The 24,893-nt window shown below is 47.0% G+C and overlaps 1 long non-coding RNA gene across 1 annotated transcript in view; it reads left to right on the forward strand.

The window, feature by feature from the left end:
- Positions 1-10,748: 10,748 nt before the first annotated feature.
- LOC144141361 (uncharacterized) overlaps positions 10,749-24,893 on the forward strand; it is a 95,977-nt gene continuing 81,832 nt past the window's right edge. Inside the window, exon 1 of the long non-coding RNA XR_013316550.1 lies at positions 10,749-10,819. This is a non-coding gene — a long non-coding RNA (uncharacterized LOC144141361). The remainder of the gene's footprint in view (positions 10,820-24,893) is intronic.

Below are 24,893 nucleotides of genomic sequence, written 5' to 3' on the forward strand. Positions count from 1 at the left end.
TTTTATGCCGCATGGGTTATCGCATTCAGATACTGATAGTGCTTCGCCCTAAATCACTAGCCTAGAATAATACTCTTTGATCTACAATGTTCTGGATATAAAACGACGGTTCGAGAACCAATCGCGCCGAAAGATAAAAAGCCTGCTGAGCAGACGCCGTGGTAGTCAATTCACCGACGCTTGCCTGCACACGTCACTTTATTGAGTACTGTTTAATGACAGATTGCCGAACCGACACGTTGGATAGAAACTTTGGTGCTTCTCGTCTATGCCGTAATAAGGGCAGTCCTTTGGAACTCGCTGCACAGGCTCTGGCCAAAACTAACGAGCTGTTACTTCTAGTGGTAAGCTCTTAATATGGTTGCGTTTCACATATACTAATTTTAAATGGAGAGGAAATTACCTGCTTTTACTATGCCTACAATTGGCCAAGCATGTCCGCGGAGCTTAGCAGTGTAGCTTGCTATTGTGCGAAAATATTGTCTGTGTTGGTTCCGTCAAGGGGTCCTACTGTAGTTTCTTTTTGACGTGAATTTAGTACTTGCATGTCTGTGTGATACCGATGTCTCCTACGACAGTACCTTTCTTTGGGTGTGTTGGGCGGTTTGGGGCTCTTCTTTGGACTTTAGAGTAGCTGGTCCCCAAACAACTTTCTTAGCCCATGGGTAATCTGATGAAATTAGCACACTGAAGTGGAATGGCCCTGCATTCCACGCTAAGATTCCGAAGCTCCCAAGACCAACCGGGTGCGGCTGGGGTACAAAAACAAAAGGTGCAGCACGAGGCACGGGCAAAGAGAGATCGCGACCGAGCATGGAATGACACAAGCTGGAAGAAATGGGTCCCGACACTGTGGCAAATGATGTAAAACTCCTGGTGTACGTCTCATAGCGAGTCAAGGTCGTCGCCATCCACCGCCACGTTTCCGGGGTTCGTCGCCAAGGCTCGGGGCGTCGTTGCCAGAACGGAGTTGGCCTGCGCTACCGGTTACCGGGCTCGGGCGGGCCGAACGGCGTGTGACCACGTGCAACACCGAGACAGGACCTTCGACTAACCGGACTGAGCGAGACCTCAATTTCTGATTTTCTTACCTTTCTGCAGATATCGAAAGGAACATAGAATATTGTAACTAATCATTAGAAATTCCTCGTCAGTGATCTCGCGGTTACATCATATTTTTATCACAACATATAGGCTGGCACGCCATCTTCGAAGACCAAAAAACGGGCACACCACCTTAAACACAGGTTATGATGGGAGGCCCCAGCCAGCCGCGGTAAAGAAATGTATACAAACGAACCATAGGCTATGATTGGCCGCCTTCTCTTCTGTCTTTTGAGTTCATCTATACGGTTCTACAAAAATAGTCTGAAAGCATTGCAGCTTGTTATTCGCACTCGTGCCGGTTTATAGAGATTATAAAAAACTTCACAGAACACGTGCATCCCCAGTACGTTGTATATGGCGGAGGGAACGACCTCGCAGACAAGTTCGCCAACACGTCGTTGAAATGCGTATGAACCGAATTATCGCCGCAGAAGCTGCTTGAAGAAGCAGCGTCCCCGACCTCGCCTCTAGGGACCGTTGTATTATGCATTGTGCAAGTTCGGGCTCGATTTAATATCCAACCAAACACGCACATTATGGGAGGTCCATATTTTTGCTTTTAAATAAACAATTGCGTTCTGTGAATAACGACGAACTCTTCTTGCTGTTTGCAAGACAACCACTAATAATAAAATGGCAAACCCCATACACATATTTAGTTCTAAAAAGTGTTTTGGGTAGCATCCCTTTCATGAGAAGTTTAATTACCTTCCAAAGGGTTATTTTACCTGAAAGAAACAAGCGACCCAATGGAGAACGAAACTGCAATCCGGCATTTCTACAAGTGAGACAGTTGTTAAAATGGCTAAAGACGAAATACAAAACAACAGATTTACTTGAAAACCAAAATTTAAAAATTTGCTAAAAAACCAAACCACGGCATATAAAATGCATGATCTTCCCCGCTCTTTCTAGTCACTGTTAACTGCCTAAAGATACACAAAGTGGAAGCATTGCCTCCTTTCCCCTTGCAAACATTTATGACTGGTGCACGCAGCCTATCCTACAGTATTTACCAGCGTTAATTGTGACGTTGTTAGGCTCAACGCGCGTGCGAAGCAGTTACAGTTAAACCTGGATGTAACAAACATATATGTAACGAATTCCTGAAAGTTTTTCCCATTGCCAGTCCCATCGAAACCCTTGTGTTTCCGACCTTTGTGTAACGAAGCAGTTGCGAGGTTAACCATGATGTAACGAATTCGCTACGGTGATCAACGTTGTTCTTTGCCCTTTTTTGAAAAATCGCGTAAAAAAATTCCCTAACCGATAACTACGCTAGCGTTGCAAACTACCATGCGTTTCTAGTGTGAGTACGGTGTGGGTTAGGTGCTAGGCCGGCTGGTAGGTGTGTAGTCGTGCGTCTCTTCTGCAAGCTGGGATGTCGCTTTGTCAGTGATGAGTTATGCTTCAAGAAAACACAAAGTTTTGTCTGTTCAAGACAAGCGCGGAATTTTCAATGTTGGCTCTACCAGCGAGAAGAAGAAAGTCGCCGCCGGGTTCAGTATCCCCGCTAGCACCTTCTCAACACTTTTGAGATCGGAAAAGAGCACCAACATTGTGAGAAGGCACCCTTTCAGCATAAGTTTAGTTCTTGAATTGCGCTAAGGCAGCGCAAAGTGTCAACTAATTGATACTTCACTTATGTTTGGGAATACGGAGGGTAAGTACCCTTGCTTTTTTGGCGTGCGTTGAAGTGACTAAGTTCGTGGGAAAGCAGCAGGCGCACATTCCAGTTTTTCACTGTGAAACCAATCCTTTAAGGGTGAGTTCACCATAATTGATGTCTAGCATTTTGGTTTCGTCTCTCCTTAATTCTTGCGAGCCTTAACTCGAAACATGCATATAACAAAAACCTGCATGTAACGAAAAATTTCGAATTTTCGTTAACTCGGTGACAGCGCTATGGGTGTCTAGTCTGCCCTTTTGTCCTGTCTCTAGCGCTCTTTTTCTCTCTTAGCATAACGTACCAACTGGCCCGCGTTTCCCCACTTTTACAGTTTGTTAACTTCGTTATATCCAGGTTTACTGCAAGACCCAGCAATATCACCGCGACCATTGCACTGAGATGGGTTGGCGGGAAAATGTAACTGCAAGGCGTTCACAACTGCGCAGGTCGCCGTGAGGGACGAGCGTTCGATTCCCCGGCCAAGGTGCCCGCATTTCTGATAGGGGTGAAAAGCAAAAACGCCCTTGTTTTTCACCGCACGTTAAAGATCCCAGGTGGTTAAAATTAGCCCGGAGCCCTCCACTACGCCGCGCCTAATCACCGGCGTTGCCTCCGCGCGTTAAAACCGTACATTCAATCCATCAATCAATCAATCAATCAATCAATCAATGAATCAATCAATGAATCAAATAATTATTTAATTAATTAATACCTAATTATAATTATAAATAATTAATTCATCAATCGGGGTGGGTTCAGAAAGGGCCTCTCAAAACTACCAGGGCACGCTGATGGGCAACGCGGTACAGAGCCCGTGAAATTAGTTTTTAGGTATAGTCTCCAGAAACTCTGCACTACACAGGGGGCAGCACGCACCCGTATCGCCGTAGATTTCAAGCATGTAGCAGTGTCTCTGCCATGAATTGTACCCGTCGGCATGTATGTCAGCTGTGAATATTGCAACCGGAAATGTACTACCACAGACAGGGTAATAGAGTGAAAAAACACAGCCAAGCGATATCCAAGAGGACGGCCCTAAAATCCGCATATGCAATGTTTCAAAATCAACGCAACAATTTGCAGTCTAAGCAGTCCAGTTCACTAAAAGGGGCGGCCAACGTTTCCTAAGCAACCTAAAATTAGCCCCACAAATTTACAAACATCACAAGCATCGCCCCAAATTGGGTAGCACTAATTGGCGGGTAATTCCATATACTTGTATCCATTAGCCGCTGTTTCGAAATACTTGGGCCTCTAAATACTTTTTACAGAATTATTTGCTCAGTGACACGCTTTTACAACAAGGGGTTTTTTAGGACAAAATGGTTTGTATACAGATATTTGTTCAGCTGAAAGTTATGACTTTGTTCAAGCTTTTAGTCACATAGTATCAATATTAGCTCAATCTCCTAGGCACGTGTCATGGGTTGTGCGATGCTGTTCGGTGCCGACACTGTGTGCGCCGTCGTAAATTTGACTCAAAACTTGCTATGCGGGAAAGAAGCTGTCTAGAAAAAGCTCAAGGTTTTCGATTTTCGGCACTTTTACGCGCTTGTTCTTGCTGAACCTTTACTAAGAACCGAAAAGTGCTGAATTTTCCGGCAAGCAAATCAAAAGAAGGTAAAACCAATTCCCGTGACTTCAAACCGGTGTGTACAGCTACAAGTACAGTTTGAGAGGACAAGCTATACAGCCTTTACAAAACGCATAAAAATACCTCAGAGGCAGCATAATTCTACAATTTTATACAAAAAATTTTATCAAGGAACGGTTCAAATCACCAGATAAATTAATGAAATATTCTTAAAGCAGCTATTATATTTTATAGCAAAAGCCAAATAGAGACAATTATGAGGAATTATTTCCCGTGCAATATATCTATAGAGCATGCGACTTTGCGTCATTGTATTACGATGTCTCATAAAAAAGACACGCGCAGTTCGTTTGAATGTGCGTGCGCTGAGGCTGTTTCTAATTACAATAACACCAATTAGGTCGTTACACATTATAAAAGCCGATAAAATAGCATTTCAATTCTATAATATTCAGCGGACCTATCCAGAACAACTGATGTGACCGCGGCACAAAATAAGAAGTTTGATTCAAATTTTATCCAGGCCGTGTCCAGGGAGTCGTCCGACGGTATTATAAGCACCCCACTATATCGACGGCCACCGGCGTAGTCTGGCAGTACATCGCTCTCGATAACGTAACGCTAGGCAACCTAACCTAAACATAACATAAGATAACCTAACGCACACAAATAAATCATTTCAAACACAAAAACTAACCTAAGCCATAAAAAATACACCTGAATTAAATAACGAAAAAAAAAACCAAGGCAACAGCCCGTCTCGATCTCCCGACTCTAGGATCAAGAAGCTAAGAGGGATCCTCTACACTACAACGACTTTTTCTTTATTGCCATACTTTGACACACACAAACAAGACACTACACTCTTAAAAACGCTATCCAGCACTTGACTAACGGAGTAATGGCTAAAATTTTTACATGTTTGTTAATGTTTCAAACACGGGCAACCATTCTGGAGGCTCGGCTTGAGCCCTCCACACTTCCATAATCAGACGAACAGACTCAGAAAAGTACTCTTTGGACCGTTTGGCATCGATGTCGCGATGGCGGATGGCCATGCGCGATTTCCAAATGCCGTGCAGGGCCAGAACCATGACGAGGTCATATGGTACCCCATCCTCGCTTTGAATGGGTACAAACCTGGTCCCATAGGCATCCAGGGGGAAGTCCTTATTTAATGTGCGCTGAAGCACATCCCGAAAGAAGACCCCATCCCAACACTCCAAGAAAACATGTTCAACCGTCTCGGGTTTTTTGCATGGGTAACAGTCAACCCCCCATGGAATGTATAGACCTTTCTCTTTTTGTCAGGTTTTTACTGGAAGGACGCCAACATGAAGTTTAAAAAAGAACGTTTTAACCCATGGCGGCACTGCCATTCTCTTTACTCGTTTAAGTACGTCCTGCCCAGGCCTTGCACGGTACATGGATCTGTACATCGGCTCAGGCAAAACAATATCCGGAAGGTCAAGATACAGTCTTTTGCGTGTCACGTTTGATAAGTATTCAAGCGTGAAGTGGGCCCGTAAAAACTTTGTTGCCAGTACCACCTCCCGAAAATATCCTCTGGGTGCACCAAAAGTAAAAAACGCAGAAGAAACAACAAACTCAGGTAGCGCCCTAGCTAGCCTCATCTGACACACAGCGCGCAAGAAAGGATCATTCACGTCACGCAGAAACAAAAACCGATTGACAACTTGTCGCAAAAACAAATGCGAGAGAGAAAGACCCCCGACGCGCCAATGACAGACTCTTTCGGCGATGCTAGCCTAGTGGTAAATATTCGAATGTCGCCGGACGCCACTCTAGCCATGCCTGAAACGATCAGCTAGAGTGCCGTCGGACGGCACTCTAGACACTGCGTTTTATTAAAAAAATCACCGTAGTCCACAGTGCATATTCTAAATCAAATCCTGCTAGCTAGCCTATAAACGTTTGTTTGACAATTTGTATCGTATCCAATGGTATATTAAAACATTATATCTTGCTAAGGGCGTAAAAAATCCGGGAGGTTGTATTTACAGCGTCTCTAATCCGCCAGTCGAGTCATGGGTATGGGCGCTAGCTGGCGGTTAGCCGGTTGCACGAATGTTCTTCTGCCTCCTCCACTTTTTGCCAGTCAACAGAGAAATTCAATTTCCCCTTTCTACCTGCACTGTACTAGTGATTGGCCAATAGCCATTGCGACAGTATTGCACCACATGGCGCAGTGACTGTTCGTCACTTGGATTGTACGTATACCACTCGTAAGGCGAAGCGCAACGACTTGTAAAATAGTACAGTTGTGGTGGGTATGGAGTACCTGCATGCAAGGCTTAGGTCATGTGGGATGGACGGTCATAAACGGTGACTTTAGCTATGGCATACTTGACGTCAGCGAGCCGGTAAAGAAGGCACTACTGTATGTAGGCAACATTGTGTGATGCCTTCCTCACTGGTGAACCAGAGTCCACCATCAACCGTATTCGCGCGGATCATAGGTGGATAATAGCTACCACAGATCGCAGCGCCTTTTGGTTAGATCCTGTCTACTTAGAGTGCGGAGTCGGGCATGTCATCGGGTTTTTCGGCGAGGCATAAGTTCTTCGAAAAAAAGAAATTGTGCTATTTGGGAAGTTTTGCGGAAGGTGGACATAGAAGCGCAAGAGTGGAGAATTGCGGGTGACCTCGTGATTACCGGAATTGTATACGTAAAATTTTAAAATGTAGCACTGTGTATCCTTTCTTTTGTTCCCACGAGAGTAAAACACCTTATGTTAGTTGGAGCACAATCTGTGCGGTCTGTGTTTTCAGCTGTATGATGCAGAATCAAGTGGCAAGGTAATACTTAAGTTACGCTCAGTGATGCAGGTTGTTTGAGGGAGGTGCGACGAAGAGTGCTTATATTGCGTGCGACAGAGATAAAGAGCTTCTACCGCTATGCTGGTTTCAAGCTGGCGAACACTCTCACGGACGCTAACTCGCGGAGCGCCGTGTCGCAGAATAACCTAATGCGGCAGGAAGGATGACACACACATGGTTGTTTCTCTACAAAGAAGCGCAGTCCTGACGCACGCTGTCAAAAGGCCCTACACATAAAATATTCCAACGATTACCTGCCCTCGGCTTAGAAAGGGCTCCTACAAATTATAGTGCCCACTTTCTCAAAGGGCGGCGTCGGGGAGTACACAGGTTGAAAAGGTCCTGGAGAAGGATACGGTGGTAGCTCGCGATGCTGGCGCTGGTGAAAGATTACCAAATACAGTAACGCTGCCTTCTGCGTACGAGGTTAGTAAAAACGTTGCCGAGGCGTGTCAGAGAGCCCAAGGTTACCGGAAGTGAAATTGTGGCTTATTGTTTTGAAATAGAATGCCGGAGCATCGTGCGGACAGCAAGAAGTAGACGTGCGCCATCCACACTGAAACCCATCACGGACGTTAATGCCTGCGCGGCCACGAAAGCTCTTGCCTGCGCGGCCGCAAAGTACGTGGTCAGCGCTGTATCGTTTTCTGTTCTTGAAGGCGTGACGAGTCCTGGCATTAGGATGGTACAGAAACCAGGCAGTGCCACAGTTTATACAGCTATATTATTTTATACAGTTCTACTACACCCATTATTCTATTTACGTGTAAAACCCTGGTTTTTATATTAGCGCGTTTTCAGGTTGTTATCAGAAGGTAAATTTTACCACCTAAATTCCTACCACGCGTACAAGAATCTGTCCCTCTGAAACATCTGTTTTGTTGCCTTTGAACTTCGTTTTTCTTTATTCTTGGTGACAAATTTTACTATTTTGAAGGGTAGGATAAATAACTATCTTCGGCGCTGTTTTTCCGGCGTCGATGTTGCACCTTAAAAACGCAAAGGTCATCAACATGGTCATGATTTTTTACACCATATGGCGAAGGTGTTTCTTTATTTCTTTTTTACTGCTATGACAATTACTCTACATAGAAGGATGGAATGGGCGTGTCAAGCTGCTCGGACGGTTTTGTTTTTGTTTTTTTTTTCATCTCCGGTGGAAATGAAGCAATTACCAATGTAGTAAAGAAATGCGTGAAGTATATTTTTGCAATTTTTACTCTCTGAGGTACGTATTACCTTAAGTATCAACATATATAATTAGCTGGCACAGCGGGGAAAATATACTGCCGAAATTTTATTCTCTCGATAAGCTACGGGGCGGCGAGTTACCGCCTGGCAGCCCTGTCGACTCCTTTACCGGCGTATATCAGGTATTACTCTGACACTCATAGCAATTGCCGAACGCGAAGTGCCTGAGTATTGTTTTTGCAATTTTTATGTGCAAGTTGTTTACGAAAAAGAAAGTTGATATATCCAACGACGGAAAGTAAACAGACCAATCAATAAATATCATTTACTTATAACTCGAGATTCTTCATATAAGGGTTGGTTGGGCGGAAAGAGCAAAACGACATTATACTTATGTTTACCCGTTGCACATAGGAAGAAAAGGTAGTTTGATTTCACAACACGAAAGCAAATTAAATGGAAATTTCTAAACAACAATTTTTTTGTTTTCTGATTTCTAAACGCTATTTTTCCACACAAAGGCGCAGTAAAACAGTACGTCGTAAAAGGAATAGATGCGCTAATGTGAAGTCGCCACAGCAAGCGGATTTGGATGGGTTTTCATGATTCATACGGTCTTTTAGGGAGTCATTCAATCGGTGGCATAATTGCTAAATATAGCTAAAATATATCACAATCAGCACAGAGTTCTCTAGAGAAAAACGATAGTGACAGCTTACGCGTTTGTAGAACGCTTCAGGTACAAGTGCGTAAAAAATTGGTGAGAGTTCCTTGAATATTTATAACGAGAATACCAAAAGCAATTGCTAGATGTGCAAATGACGAGAATACCAAAAGCAATTAGATGTGCAAATTTGAGAGACAGTTCTTCAAAAGCGAAAGGAAAAAAATTATCAGCATACGAGAGGCCGCCACTGAAACTATACGAAAGGCTACCGCTCGTATTCTGAATTACTCGTCAAGGCAACGGTCAAGTTTACGAAACCCTTGAAACCTATTTCATCAGATATACGTATTCTCTACTGATACGAGTACAGGAAACGCACGGAGTGGAGAAACGAAGAATACGGTTAGGCGGTTTGTTTTTACCCTAGAGCTCTGTAAGCCATTAAAAAGGTGCGAAGTGCAAATACACTAAAAATAGGGTGAAATTTCGGTATTTGCGGAAATACCCTTCACCCTTTAAACAACACGGCTCCAACTTTAGATTTGGGGTTCACGGAAACTCGATATTTTCATAAAACTGTTACACAATTTTGCCCGCGTGTCGCATAGAAGTCTTCCATTGCTTTTAATTAGAATGTGAATTTTTTGTGCATTTAAAACGCCCTCTAATTTTAGATGGCCGTGGTTAATGGGAATATATTGATCCTTAAACAATGCAAACTTTTCATAACTTTCATAGCAGGACGAAAATTATCAACCACAAATGCGGTGCCCAGTGCGCTGAAGGAAACACCTCAAGTGCAGAATGAATTAGTAAAACTTTTAAAACATGGTATTTTAAAAGCCTGAATGTAATTCACTGATGATATATGCTGATATTTCTAGAGTAAATCATACATATGACTGTAGGATAATGGTAGAGTGTGGCTTACTCGTGAATTCCTCCAGTTGAATGTTCGGAAAATGTATATAACGTTTCGGTAAAAAGACGTGCGACCCCCCAAAAAATCAACGTTACCTGAAACAACCCGGAACTAAGAACGTTGTTCTATTATGGGCCGACCGATAAAAAGTCACCGATGTGACGTGTTGCACAACAAAGTTCAGCACCTCAGTAACGGGAATGTTCTTGTCTCATTTTGGAGGCTATGTATCAAGAATTATCGCGTGCATGCCTCTTTATAGTAAATGTACCCCTGTTACCACATGAACAAGTATGCTGGTTCATTAAATATTACCAAAATGTGCACTATTCTCAATTTTAAAAAAAGATATTCACGTGGTTTTTCTTCGGCATAAAATGATGCAGGCTTTTAACGCGAGGTTTTGATGTCACAGCAACAACGAATTTGTACGCAGCTTTTTTAGTGATAACGCGTTTATAATTTTCTCTAGTTCTGAAGTTTAGACAGCCTTTATTAGTGTGAATAAGTTTTATCCCGAAAACATTCTTGTAACACTCAAACTTACGACTGACATTACAGCAGCAACCACGTTATTGTGAACGTAGATCAAAACCGTTTATGGGTAAAAGTATATTTCGGCATTTGAAACATATTTTGCTACTACTTTTCAACACTCACAGAGATTGGAGAGAAAATGCAAGCTTGGCTATTACTTGTGAAAGAATTGCGACATTAAATAGTGTTTCCAGGTAAAATGTTCTAAACTATAATGTTTTTTTAGAAAACATTCCCTTTTGATGAACGGAACACTAATTAACAAGAGAACCATGACTGTTTGGAGTAAATGTGAGTACCGAGCCGCTAGACATTTCATTTGTAGTATTTCTATTTATAGGTGACGTTGTGCCACATTTTGGCGCAAAAGTGTGGAAAACAAATGCAGCCTTTCAATTGCACATTTTTATCAAGAAGAGGGTATGAAGACACACAAGTCTTGAGTGTAAAATCAGCGTTTAAAATACTAAAAAACACTGCTTTTAGTTTCGCACATCTCAGAAATGGTGTAGCAAGACACACAAGCCCTTAGTATAAAAGCATTGTTTATAGCAGCAAAACACTGCTTCCTTTTTCCACAAAGTTCTTTGTCACGTCTTCGTGAATGCTACATCCTCTTGGGTAAGTACTCACTTCGGTATATTAAGACACCTTGCAAATGACTCACTGACTTATAATTAGACTACAGTTTCTTTACGTATCAGCTGCTTATATGTACTGCGCGCACGTTTACAGCGTCCATGCAGTTAAAATTGCTGCAACACCGAAGGTACAAATACTGAGCTGATCCTTACCCAACAGGATATGTGCTTACTGTGAATTGAGGAAGAGTAGGATAAAGCATTTATTCAGTTTTAGCGTATTTGGAGAACAGCAGGAAAGATCGTTTATTTTGGCGTTCGGTTGGAGGAGCAACCGAAGCGGGTATGGATATAAATGGGTAAACAAAACTTGCATTGATTAGAATCTGCAGAAGGTGTGGAAGTTACGGTATAAGATTCAAAGCGCCGGCAGGGCAGTGAAAAAGGCTCACAAATTCTCCCTCCATGGGCGGGAGAGGTTGACTTGTCTGCGAACAGTCAACGCTCCGTCTCTTCAACAGCCTCAATCCAGATACATCAGCGATTTGGCACCCCGATTACTACCCTTGTATAGGAGTGCAGTCTGTGGCGTGGTGCTATATAGTACTCGAAAAGTGCCGTATACTCTTAGGTATGAGCAATAAAAGTGTAGCGAAGTTTCTCGAGGAGAATGGGAGCACAAACAGGGATCCACATGAGAATCTTTATTATAAATTAGAACGAACAGACTGTTGTGTCTTGCTCTACAGAATGACAGCCTACTCTTGTAAATATATTGATACAGGGTAAAGCTGTGTTTACAGGGGTGTATTTACGATGCACATTCAGAGGCTAGTTATAAGAAACCACGATGGAAGAGAGCACCGCGCAAGCAAGAGAGCGAACGCGCTTCACCGTCAGCGTCCTCTTCATCTCTCTTCTTGATGATGATGCCCGCTAGCACAGTACATGAATACGAATCTAAGTAATGCCCCGTAACACAACCCCCCCGGTGGTAGGAGCGCCGTCTCGGTGCTTTTCAGGGTAAAGCTGTAGGTTGCGAGCGGTATGGCTTAAGACGCGTGACGTGGACGACGTCTGTTTGTGGAGAGCGGGATGAGTCTGACGGAACCAGCGGGGTGATTTCGTAATTGACCTCCGTCACTTGGCGTACGACACGGTAGGGGCCGTAGTACCTGGCTAGAAGCTTTTCCGAACGCCCTACACGGCGTGCAGGACACCAGAGCAGCACCAGGGATCCAGGTGCAAAGTGGCGGGTGCTGTGGCGGCAGTCATAGCGATCCTTTTGAGAGCGCTGGGACGAAGCGAGCCTGACGCGAGCAATGTTGCGGGCAAAGTCAGCGCGGGCGATGGCGTCTTGTGCATATGCGGAAGGTGGCAGAGGGTGTTGAAATAGAGTGTCCAGTGGTAACGTCGGCTCTCGGCCGAATAGTAGGTAGAAGGGAGAGAATCCGGCAGTATCAAGGCGCGACGAATTGTAGGCAAATGTTATGTAAGGCAAGGCAATGTCCCAATCACCATGGTCGTCAGAAACGTACATTGACAGCATATCTGTTAAAGTCCGGTTAAGGCGCTCTGTGAGGCCGTTCGTTTGAGGGTGGTAGGCGGTAGTAACCTTGTGAACGGTTGCGCATGAGCGGAGGATGTCGTCTACTACTCGGGAAAGGAAGTATCGTCCGCGGTCTGTCAGGAGCTGCCGAGGAGCACCGTGGTGTAAGATGACGTCGTGCAGGAAGAAATCGGCTACATCAGTTGCGCAGCTGGTCGGAAGAGCCCGCGTGATTGCGTATCGTGTCGCATAATCGGTGGCCACGGCAATCCACTTGTTGCCGTTCGCAGACCGGGGAAACGGACCGAGGAGATCTAAACCAACTCGGAAGAATGGCTCAATAGGTATATCGAGTGGCTGAAGAAGACCGGCGGGTAGCGTGGTAGGCACTTTCCTGCGTTGGCACATGTCACAGGCGCCGACATAACGGCGAACCGAGCGGTAGAGCCCCGGCCAGAAGAAACGGCGTCGCACGCGGTCATAGGTCCGGGAAACCCCTAGATGGCCAGCTGTTGGAGGTCGTGGAGCTGCCGTAGTACATCTGTACGAAGGTGCTCAGGTACTACAGGAAGCAGATCAGGACCATCCGGGCGGACATTGCGGCGATAGAGGACGCCATCCTTCATTCGGAACAACCGCAGTGAAGGGTCGGAGGGGGCAGCGGTTAAGCGGTTGATGATCCTGCTCAAGGAGACGTCAAGGCGCTGCTCAGCAGCAAGCTGTTGAAAGGAGTAAATAGACAAGACCGAGGTTGCGAGTGAGTCGCAACTTGTAGGATCGGGAGGCTCGACTGGGTACCGCGATAGACAGTCAGCGTCTTGATGGAGGCGGCCGGATTTATAGACTACAGAATACGAGTACTCCTGCAGCCGCAGAGCCCAGCGCCCGAGGCGTCCGGTCGGGTCTTTCAGGGATGCAAGCCAGCATAGCGCGTGGTGATCTGTCACGACGGAAAATTGTCGACCGTAGAGGTATGGGCGAAATTTGGCGACAGCCCACACTAGGGCAAGGCATTCCCGTTCAGTAATAGAATAATTTCGTTCAGCTGGTGTCAGCAGGCGGCTGGCGTAGGCAATAACGCAGTCGTGGCCCGTTTGGCGTTGAGCTAAGACGGCTCCAATGCCGTGACCACTAGCGTCAGTCCGTACCTCCGTGGGAGCGGCAACATCGAAGTGAGCTAAAATGGGCGAAGTTGTTAAGAGTGAGATCAGGGTCTTGAAAGCCTGAGCTTGCTCACTTCCCCACGAAAAGACGGAATCCTTTTTGAGAAGGTCGGTGAGAGGGCGGGCGATATCAGCGAAGCCTCGGATGAAGCGACGGAAATAGGAGCACAGGCCTACAAAACTTCGAACGTCTTTCGATGACCGGGGCACCGGAAAATCTCTAACCGCCTTTATTTTGTCGGGGTCAGGCTGCACTCCATTTGCGTCGACAAGGTGGCCCAAGATAGTTAGTTCGCGCACGGCGAATCGGCATTTCGCGGAGTTGAGTTGTAGGTTCGCTTGACGCAAAATAGCAAGTATTTCGGACAGGTGTTGGAGATGAGCCTCGAACGATGGAGAAAAAATAATGACATCATCGAGGTAGCACAGGCATGTGGACCATTTGAATCCCCGCAGGAGAGAGTCCATCATGCGTTCGAAGGTAGCTGGCGCATTGCAGAGACCGAAAGGCATAACCTTGAACTGATATAAACCGTCTGGGGTGACAAAGGCAGTCTTTTCTCGGTCCATCTCGTCGACTGCAATCTGCCAGTAACCTGAGCGTAGGTCAATGGACGAAAAGTATTTGGCACCGTGTAGATAATCTAAGGCGTCGTCGATCCTGGGAAGAGGGTAGACGTCCTTCTTGGTTACTTTGTTCAGGTGGCGGTAGTCTACACAGAATCGCCAAGTGCCATCTTTCTTCTTTACCAAAACTACCGGGGAAGCCCAGGGACTGCAGGAAGGTTCGATAATATCCTTGGCGAGCATTTTGTCAACCTCTTTCTGGATGATGCCTCGTTCACTATGGGACACACGGTACGGGCGCCGATGGATGGGTAGCGCATCACCTGTATCGATCCGATGGGTGACTGTAGAACTTTGCCCCAAAGCTTTGTCGCTCAAGTCAAAGACGTCGGAAAAGGATGTCAGAAGACAGCGCAGTTGGTTTGTTTGTGCGGGTGATAGCTTTGGGCTGATCAGTGGTGCAAATTTATCTGGAGTGGTAAGGAGCGGATCGGAGACTTCATGGGGAATTGACGGATGGTTCAAAGCAAAAGCAGAAACGTCCGGTGCACAGAAAGGAGCAAGGGTGGCGATGGTGAGTCCTTCGGGAAGGACTTGAGTGTGAAATCCAAAGTTGATTAGAGGCAAGTTAACACTGTTGTGCTTGATGGTAACAACAGTGTGTGGAAGGGCAACACCACGCGTCAGGAGAACGTCTACGATGGGAGCGGCAAGGTAGTCTCCATCAGGAACCGGCGTGGAAGTAGCGAGAGGAACATAGGTCGCTGCTTGACTCGGCAGGCGAACGTATTCGCAGGAGCATAAACGCAGCGGGGGTGCGTCGCTATCAAAAGCCGGTAACTCCAGATGCAGAAGTCCCGCTGAACAATCGATGAGCGCGGCATGTTCACACAGGAAATCGCGGCCAAGGATAATGTCGTGAGGGCATTTGTCCAAAACAAAGAAAACTACAGTGGTGTTGTGGCCGGCGATACTAACACGAGAGGTGCACATTCCAGCGATGGCCGGCGTACCGCCGTCAGCAACTTGAACATACGACAGAGCAGGCGTCATAACTTTACGTAGGCGGCGACGGAGATTTGCACTCATTACCGATATATGCGCCCCGGTATCAATTAGAGCACGGACAGGCACGCCGTCCACATTCACGTCAAGTAAATTGTCTCTGGTAGGTAGCGTCAAAAGAGGATTTTCGGTCGAGGTCGGGAATGCAGCATCACCTCCGGGAGCTGCATTCGCTAGTTTTCCGATGTTGGACGTACGTAGTCGTTCGGCGAAGTAGAGCGGCGGGGCTGCGGGGAGCGAGACTGTCGGCGCTGGGGAGAAGGGGAGCGGCCAAACCGCAGAGTGGATGCGGCGGGGTTGTCGGCAGTGCGCTGCTGGTAGGAAGGTGCAAAACGACGCGGCGCATGGTCAGTGGTATCGTCGTTCCAGGAGGTTTGAGCGGAAGGGAACCAGCGACTGCGGCAATACCGTGCAACGTGGCCGACACGCCTGCAATTGAAACATATAGGCCTGTCATCGGGCGTCCTCCACTCCGCCGGGTTTCTGTAAGACGAGGGCCGACGTTGCGCGCGGAAATTCGGAGGGCAGGGGACGTGATCATTGTGACTGCATGAACGCGACTTGCAGGGAACTTGATGATGGGCTGAGTAGCTCACGTGGCAGACTGGGTGCAGGCCCATGCTCGCAATTTCGTCGCGCACAACCGCTTGTATCACCGAGATCGCCGGAAGATGGCCATCAGACGTCGAGTGGCGGCCGGTGACCGGTGTCATCGCCTCGATCTCGCGGCGGACAATGCGTGTCACTGCGTCCGCAGTTGTCTCCGAGGGTGGTTGACCGGAAGGAGCAAACGGTCCCTGACACGAAGAAGTGGCGGCAGTATTTGGAAGGCGATTGAATTGTTGTGTAACTCGACGGCTTTTGGCCTGCTCGAAACGCTTGCACTCACTCAGAATTGAGTTTACGGTAGAGCAGTCCTTGCACATGAGCAGATTAAAGGCATCGTCAGCTATGCCTTTCAAAATGTGGTCGATTTTATCTTGCTCGGGCATCTCAGCATCAACTTTGTGGCAAAGGGCCAGTACGTCTAGGATATAGCTGACGTACGGCTCGGTCGACGTCTGCGCTCGCGACGCAAGCTCCTTTTTCGCCTCGAGCTGGCGCCCAGCAGGCTTGCCGAAAATTGCAATCATCTCCGCCTTGCAGCTATCCCAGCTAGTAAGTCTGGCTGCGTTGGTGTCATGCCACGTCTCCGCCGAACCTCTCAGGTGGAACCCGAGGTTCGCCAGCATAATAGTGGGATCCCAGCGGTTGTGGGCACTCACACGCTCGTAGCGGCTGATCCAGTCCTCCACGTCGACATCACCGGTACCGTAGAAAAAACCAGGATCTCGAGGCTGGCTCACGATGACCAGTGGCGTAGCGGCGCTTGTTGCTTCAGTAGGCGGTGCCATTGTGGAGCCTCGGAGATGACGCCCGCTTCGGAGTTCCGTGATCAGCACCTCCGAGTCAGCCGCGTCCACGGCTCACTCGTGCCAAGGAAGGGGTGAGGTAGAGCAGGACGGGGCCAATGCAGCACTCTCCACCAAATGATACAGGGTAAAGCTGTGTTTACAGGGGTGTATTTACGATGCACATTCAGAGGCTAGTTATAAGAAACCACGATGGAAGAGAGCACCGCGCAAGCCAGGGAGCGAACGCGCTTCACCGTCAGCGTCCTCTTCATCTCTCTTCTTGATGATGATGCCCGCTAGCACAGTACATGAATACGAATCTAAGTAATGCCCCGTAACAATATATATATATATATATATATATATATATATATATATATATATATATATATATATATATATATATATATGTGACGTCCCGCAGATGGACGGTACAGGGCAGTTGGCCGGAATGGGAGATTCCGGCCAACTGCCCTGTACCGAATGTACAGGCAGGCCCTGCACACCATCGCGCCCGAAAGAGTTGCAGCGTTTTCTCGGTACCGTGAATGTTTACCGTCGGTACATCGCTCACTTCAGTGAATTGCATCCACTGACGTGCGTCTTTAGCAAAGACGCTGCGTGGAAGTGGGACTCTGACTGCCAACTGGCTTTCACTAAGCTGAAGAAATGTGTCACGGAAGAGCCGGTTCTTGCCATCAACGATGCCTCCAAACCTTGTGTGCTGTACTGTGATGTGTCCAGCAAAGGTATCGGTGCCGTTTTGAAGCAGGCTGATGAAGAAGGCCGGGAGCACCCAGTTGCATACCACTCACGCAAGCTGCTCAAGCATGAAATCAATTACGCCATAACAAAGCTTGAATGCTTGGCAATTATTGACGCTATCGACAAATGGCACTGCTATCTGCATGGAAAACCTTTTACGGTAGTCACCGATCACGCTGCACTACAGTGGCTTAAAAACATCATGAATCCGCGAGGCCGTCTGTTTCGATGGTCTTTGAAGCTATCCATGTACGAAGTCAATATCAAGCACCAAAAGGGCACTGATAACATGGAAGCTGATGCACTATCATGAAACCCAATTATTCAGCTTCTATCAGCTGGGCAACAGCAAGAGCATCCCAACGACAAACCGCCTTGCAAGCACGTCATTGAGAACGGAATGGCCTTAGTGACGCGTAGAGGTATTCGAAAAGTCTACGTTCCTGCCACTCTGAAATCTTCTCTTCTTCAGAAGGCTCATGACGCTTTTGGTCACGTTGGAGTCAAGAAGACATTGCGACTTTTGTCTCCACAATATTATTGGCCTGACATCATCACCGACGTCTCAAAATACACTCGCCACTGTGACACTTGCCAGCGCTGCAAGAAGACGAAGACCGAGCGTTTCGGATCTTTGGAGTCACTACCACCAGCTGAACAACCATGTGATCTTCTGGCCATGGACACCATTGGAGGTTTTGCGAACTACGGTTCTCCAAAAAGGTTCATTCACTTGGCCGTTGATCATACCACTCGTTACGTGTGGGCTTTTGCGCACCGAAATGAGACATGCGATGCGTACATTTCCTGCCTGAAGAGCATCTTCGTTGCTGGAAAGCGTCGGAAGTTGCTCTGCGACCGCGGAACAGGATTCACCGCAGGCAAATTCGAGCAGTTCCTCAAACACAACAACATTCATGAGCTTTTCACACGTTCTCAAAGCCCGCAGTGTAATGGCCTAAACAAGCGCACTAATCAGTCCATAGTTACTCGCCTCCGCTGCAAAATCAACGACGAACCGCGAAAACCATGGACATGCCTTCTTCCAGAGGTTGTCGATGAGTACAACAAGACACCTTATGAAGTCACCGGCTACCCACCATGTTTTCTCGTGTATGGCACACCATCATACCCCTGCCACCTCTCCAACACTGCCGAAACCCTGCAAGAAACTCGCGCAAACGCTGTCCACAATTCCCTCCCATATCACCAGAAGAATAAGCTCATCTACTACAAGAAGTTTCTTCCGTCAGAGCTCCAGGTAGGAGACTGTGTCTTATATGAGACACCCTGGCATCCCAACCGCGGCAAACTCTGTGCGATAATAGAAGGTCCGTACACTGTCCTACGCAAGATCTCTGCGGTAAACTATGATATCAACCGCAGCGTGGCTCCACTCGGTCGTCAGACTGACATTGTTCATGTGGGGAGGCTAAAACGATATTATCCGTCCCTACACCAAACACTCTCTCGGGAGGAGGAGGAAGCGTGTGACGTCCCGCAGATGGATGGTACAAGGGTTGGCCGGAATGGGAGATTAGCCACCAAGAGATGGTGCGGTGCGATAGTGGTGGACGAGGAAGAAGTTTTTAATAAAGGTGTTGGTTCGACGGACGCCATGTCTCCTGCGTTACATATATAAATATATATCTATATATATATATATATATATATATATATATATATACATATATATATATATATATATATATACACATATATATATATATCTATATATATATATATATATATATATAGATATATATATGTATATATTTATTTATATATCTATATATATACAACGCGTCGTGGATGTTTTCTAAGTACGGTTGAGACTCTTGGAGCGGAGGCTCACTGTGTTATAACTATGTTTGCGGGTTAACATTCTGGGTTTTTTTCCTTAAAGATTTTGTTATGGTCTAATTGGTTGGCTTGCGCAATAGCGTTGTCGATGTCTTGCTCCGGGTATTTCTTATTCAGCAGGGCGGTCTTAATTTCTCGACAGTTTGATTCAAAGTCGGCTTGGTTCGTGCTAATTCTCCGAAAACGGTGGCTTGACAGTAAGGTATCACTGGCTTTCATTGTCTGACATGACTACTGTGCAAGTGCATATACTGTCGCGTGTCTGTCGGCTTTCTATACAGTTTAGTTTGCAGCCGACCTTGGGTTGTTGTAACTGTAACGTCCACAAAGTTTACACTGTGTTCTGAATAGGAATAAGCAAGGGAAATACTAGGATGTGCTACAATAAATGCCTCAATCAAGGTGAGGAGCTCCGCATTACCATGCTGCCACACCGTGAAAATGCCGTCAATATACCTTTTATAGTACCGTGGCTCTAAATATTGAGTGTAAAGAAAGTTTGATTCGAAGTGAGCCAGAATGACATTGGCGTACTTGGGTACGATTTGAGTTCCCATTGACGTTCCGCTGCCTTGCAAATAATAAATTCCGTCTAACTCAAAATTGATAAGTTCAAGAATAAGGCTAAGAAAAGTTTTCAGAGTAGAAGAATCGATAGGTTTGTGGCACGTTTACTGCTCATACGCAAGCGATACAGCGGTGATGCCCTCTTCACGTGGGATGTTATTGCACAGTGACACAACATCGAAGGTGACTAGGAGGCAGTTATCAGGAATTTCAATTTTTCAGATGTCTCAGATAAAATTATTGGTTTCGTTGATGAAGGGGGAAAAACTGGGCGGAGTTTCGTGAATGAGATTATCCACATAGCGCGAGAGGTTTTCAGTAACAGTGCCGATGCCAGAAACAATGGGGCGGCCTGAGTTGTTCACCTTGAGAATCTTAGGGAGACGATAGAATTTACCGGCTACTGGGCTCAAAGGGATCAGGAAACAAGCCGTGGTTTCTTTCATTGTGTTATTTTGAACAAGCTCAGCAAGTGTACCTTTGACGATTTGCTTGCAGTCTTGAGTTGGATCATTGGGTAGTGCTTTGTGGGACGTTGATACCGATAGTTGCTTATTGGCCTCTTTAGCACAGGCGGTTTTGTCAAGGATTACGATGGCGCCTCCCTTATCGGCAGGTTGAGTAATTATGTCGGGACAGCTTGTGAGTTCCTCTAGGGCTTTTTTTTGTTGGTAGTCATGAGTGGTGTAAATAAATTTGTGTTCTTATGCTTTTTCGCACATCGCGTCGGACAGCTTAGATGTGCATGTCGAGGCAACTATCGCGCTGTGTGGGAGGGGTCCAGTGCTTATAGCTAGGTGCCTATAGCTGCAAGATTCTTCCGCCGCATAGTGATTGCAGAAGTATTCTCGTACCCTCAAGTTTCTGGCGAAATAATTTAACTCCTTAAAACGTTGAAACCAGTAACCGGGCAAAAGTTTAGGCCCTTTGGCAAGACGTTGTTCCGAACAGTGGAGAGGGTTACACTTGAGAGGTTCATTACATTCCTGGTAAGATTTTCTCTTGTGACAGCAGACGAGGAAAAAGTATTAGTAGTGGTGTTTAACTGAACTAGTTGGGGTGCAGCAGTTGAAGCATGTAATAGAGTCGTGCTGCCATTATCAGTTGTATTCTCAGAGCGGGGTTATTTACTAGTGCCGGAGATTGTTAAATTCTTACACGTGTGGCCAGTGTTAGAAATACTATCTCGGTAAAATTTGCAAGCTTTTTTTTCGGGGTATGACGGAGGCGTTCTTGGATTTGTATTTGCTTAAAAGGTTCAACTCTCTTTTGCTAAGTTCCTGACTGAGTTGTGCCTTTTTCTTTCGGAGATAATTGGCCGTAGTTTTGTAGTGATTGAGGAATATTTCAGGTAATTGTAAATATGCTTTATCGAGTGCCTTTTTTGATTTTTTCATACTGGACGTGGAGAGTTCGGTAGTACAGGTTTTATTCTAATCCTGAGCCCCTGGTAGCCAAGGCGGCAATCAAATAGTTAGCAAGAGCGGAAACGTGCAATTCGGAACGTATAAGCGTTTTCGAGATTTTTCTTTACTTTAAAAACTGTCTTGTAATGTGGAAGAAGGCTCCGTTACCTGATATTTGTTTTGTAGTCAGTTGTTGTTATGCTGATTCTTGCGAAGGTTGTATGGGCATTTGGCACGGAGGGCTCGATTTTGGACCCCAGAAGTTGCGGCGGACACGCTGCTGTTGGTTTCCAAGGGCTCCGCCGTATCTGAAGAGGCGTAGGTTGGGCGTGGCATGCTGTCGGTGCGACGATAGTCGGGGAGCTTCGTAGTATCGCCGCGAGCGTTCCCTCGGGGCGTAATGACCCTGCAGATTTGGCGGCTGGGGGCGGCATGCCGCTCCTGCGACTCTCGTCCGTGGACTTCGGAGATGGTCTGCTGGCGTTCACCTGGGGCCCCGTGGTTACGGTGGATCCGCGGAGCGGTGGTGGGCAGCTACTGGCCTGATACTCCTCCGGGGTCTTTACACTAGATAGGATTGGACGCAGTAGTTTAAAGCCTCTGTCATTTGAAAAGATAGCCGGGGGCTACAACTTGGTTGGCGGTACATGCGAAGTCGCGCCACCCCAGAGAATGCAGAGCTGTTCCATGAAGCAGAGTGCATGAATGTGGACGGCCAGCAAGGCAACACCCTCGAAGCGTAGGTGTAAACCAGTAGCAGCGCGGAGTCGGCGAACTGGAAGGTTCTCAACCCCATGATCGATAAATCGAACAAAGCGTGAGTGGCGGCGAAATTCTGGGAGAAGAACGTTGAAACGGCGTTCCTTTTCGTTGCAGCCGCGAGCGAAGCCAGAGATGCGGTAGTCGCGGCGGCGGTTAGCGGAGCGGGGAAGAACGAGACTGGCGTAGATAGTTGAAATGTTCGGCAGAGATTCAATAATGGGGTCCGTCAGCGAGTGGTAGTCAGAGAGAGTTGTTCAGTGGAAGTAGAGCTGAGATCATTAGTGCCAACATGCCGAAAAACTGTTGTGGCTGAGGCAGGGATAAAGTCGGTCAGTGAGCGTGTGACAGCAATTCATGCGCCAGTCTGGGAAACAAAAGCGGGGGTTCCAGGGCAGGGGGGATGGATGTGATGATACAAATTCTTACTCATGGAGTCCCCGCTCACAACTGTTGCTGTTACGGTTAGCGGAAATTTCCAGATGATGCTCTTTGCTTTGGTCCTGTCAGCGCTCATGGTCGGAAAAAATGTAGAGAAAGATAAAACTCAGAAAGCGCACACAAATAGTATAAGAGTCGGCTAGGGAGGAAAAACAATAAGAAAGAAGTTTACTTACGTTGCGGCAACGGGACGCGGAGGCACGCCCAAAATACAATCTTCGTTCATGCCTGTATGAATCCGTCCGAACCAGTCTCCCCACCCTCTGAATACCTTACGATATACTTTTTTGTTTTTTCAAACCGCGATTTCCAGTCTTCCGCACTACCTGAGCTTACAGCCAAGGCAACGTACGTTGCCCTGTCGTGGCGCCGTCTAGAGAGCTGCCTTGTTAATTTTGTACCACGGGCATAACCCGACTACATAAATACACTCCGTTTCCGAACATCTTCCACTCCTTCTCACAGTTTTCGCACAGTTTATATAAAAAATGTGTTCCCATGTTTGTGACAGCAAAATCATAACTGTACTGTCATAAAGGCAAGTCCCGTTGCCGCTATGTGTGTAAAGTTTCTTGGTATTGTCCTTTTTGTGGATCCGACTGTTTACATTTATATAATATATATATATATATATATATATATATATATATATATATATAGTATAAGTAACGACTCGGATACACAGCAAGAACAATAACAATCAAGGTTTACTTACATAGCAGCAACGGGACTTCTCTTCATTAGAGTACAGTTACATGATTCGGCTGTCACAGCGGCACGTGCATGGAACAGTCGCCTGTTCGGTGGGCTCCGCAAATTTTTCCATTTTTGTAGCCAAAATTCAACTCGGACGTCGAAATTTTGGCGTCAGCGTCTTCGCGAAGCTCAGCGGCACACGCGGATACCACGCTTATCAAGGTGGGCACATTTTTGAGCAAGCTCTGAGTGACTGAAGATGGGGCCCCGGAGGAGTTCGAGCTAACCTTGGAACGCGCCGAGCGCAGACCATGTGCTCGGTCGACGTGGCGCCTGTTCAGGCTCTCGGAGCCTCACCGGAGCTAATTGAAGTTAGCGGAGTGGAAGTAGAAGTGACTAGCGATGACCTGCAAGTCATGGATACCTCGTCAACCGATTTTGGAGCGGAATCGGATCGCTAACGGCGGCCGGGCCAGCTAGGCCTAACCGCCGCGAAGAAGCGAGCGACTCAACCGGCGAGGGAGAACGGCCACGACTACAGCGGAGGTGCCTCGACGAGCGTCGGAAGCGGTCTGCGCACCGCCAATAAAGCCGGACAGGACATTTTCGGTGCGGATAGTGACTGTGATCCAGTGAGCTCGTGTGCGGGGTGGATTGTAGTGACTCCACGTCGGCGCGGGAAGAAACTTCTAGAAACGGAGGCCTCATCGCAGCGAGGATCGCCGTCTACAGGTAAGCCAGGCAGCGCAGCCTCGGCTTCGAACGCTAAAAGCAAGGAAGAGCGTCAGAAGGAGCTGCGAGCTCAGTACGTGGCTCGGGTTAACGCCAATATGGCAAAAGCGGCGAGAATGCCGACTTTCGCTAGGAAAGACGAGCACCGGGTGGTAGTTAGGCCTCGCGGGGGGCTCGCAGTAAACAACGTGAGGATGTCTGTGCTGCGCGAAGCAATCATTGCTGCAGCCAAGATACCCAGAGAGGAAGCGAAGGACAACTCGTTCGCCCCAAACGCTGCCCAAAACATTATCGTGCTTAGCACCCCGAACGAGGGAAGGTCTTTCCGCTACGGATCGATCAAGAGCGTCGTCATCGGAGACCGAACGTATGAAGCGTTCGCGTATAAGAGCACCCCGGAGAACACTTCGCGAGGAGTAATTAGCGGGTTAGGGCTTGACGAGACCGAGGAAGAAATCACCCGGTGCTTAGTTAACAAGCAAAATCCTACGATCATGGCGGCCCACCGACTCGGTAGAACAGAGTCGGTAGTAATCCTGTTTGACGGAGAGAAAGTTCCGTACTACGTGAAATATGGCGGCTTCGTAACGAAATGCACGCTATACAGGCAGCACCGTGAGGTGTGTAGTACGTGCGGGCAAGTCGGGCACAGGAGAGATGTGTGCCCAACGCCCAACGTGAGCGTGTGCTTTGCATGCGGGCGTAAAAATCCCGACGAAGAACACGTAAATCACTGCAGGCCACGCTGCAAACTGTGTGGCGGCTCCCATGTCACAGGGGCAGGGAGCTGCATAAACAAATTCAAAGTGCCACCGCA

This window comes from Haemaphysalis longicornis, unplaced genomic scaffold (genome assembly GCF_048455015.1).
Source record: "Haemaphysalis longicornis isolate Haplotype H1 unplaced genomic scaffold, Haemaphysalis longicornis Haplotype H1 scaffold_6, whole genome shotgun sequence".
NCBI classification, from domain to species: domain Eukaryota; kingdom Metazoa; phylum Arthropoda; class Arachnida; order Ixodida; family Ixodidae; genus Haemaphysalis; species Haemaphysalis longicornis.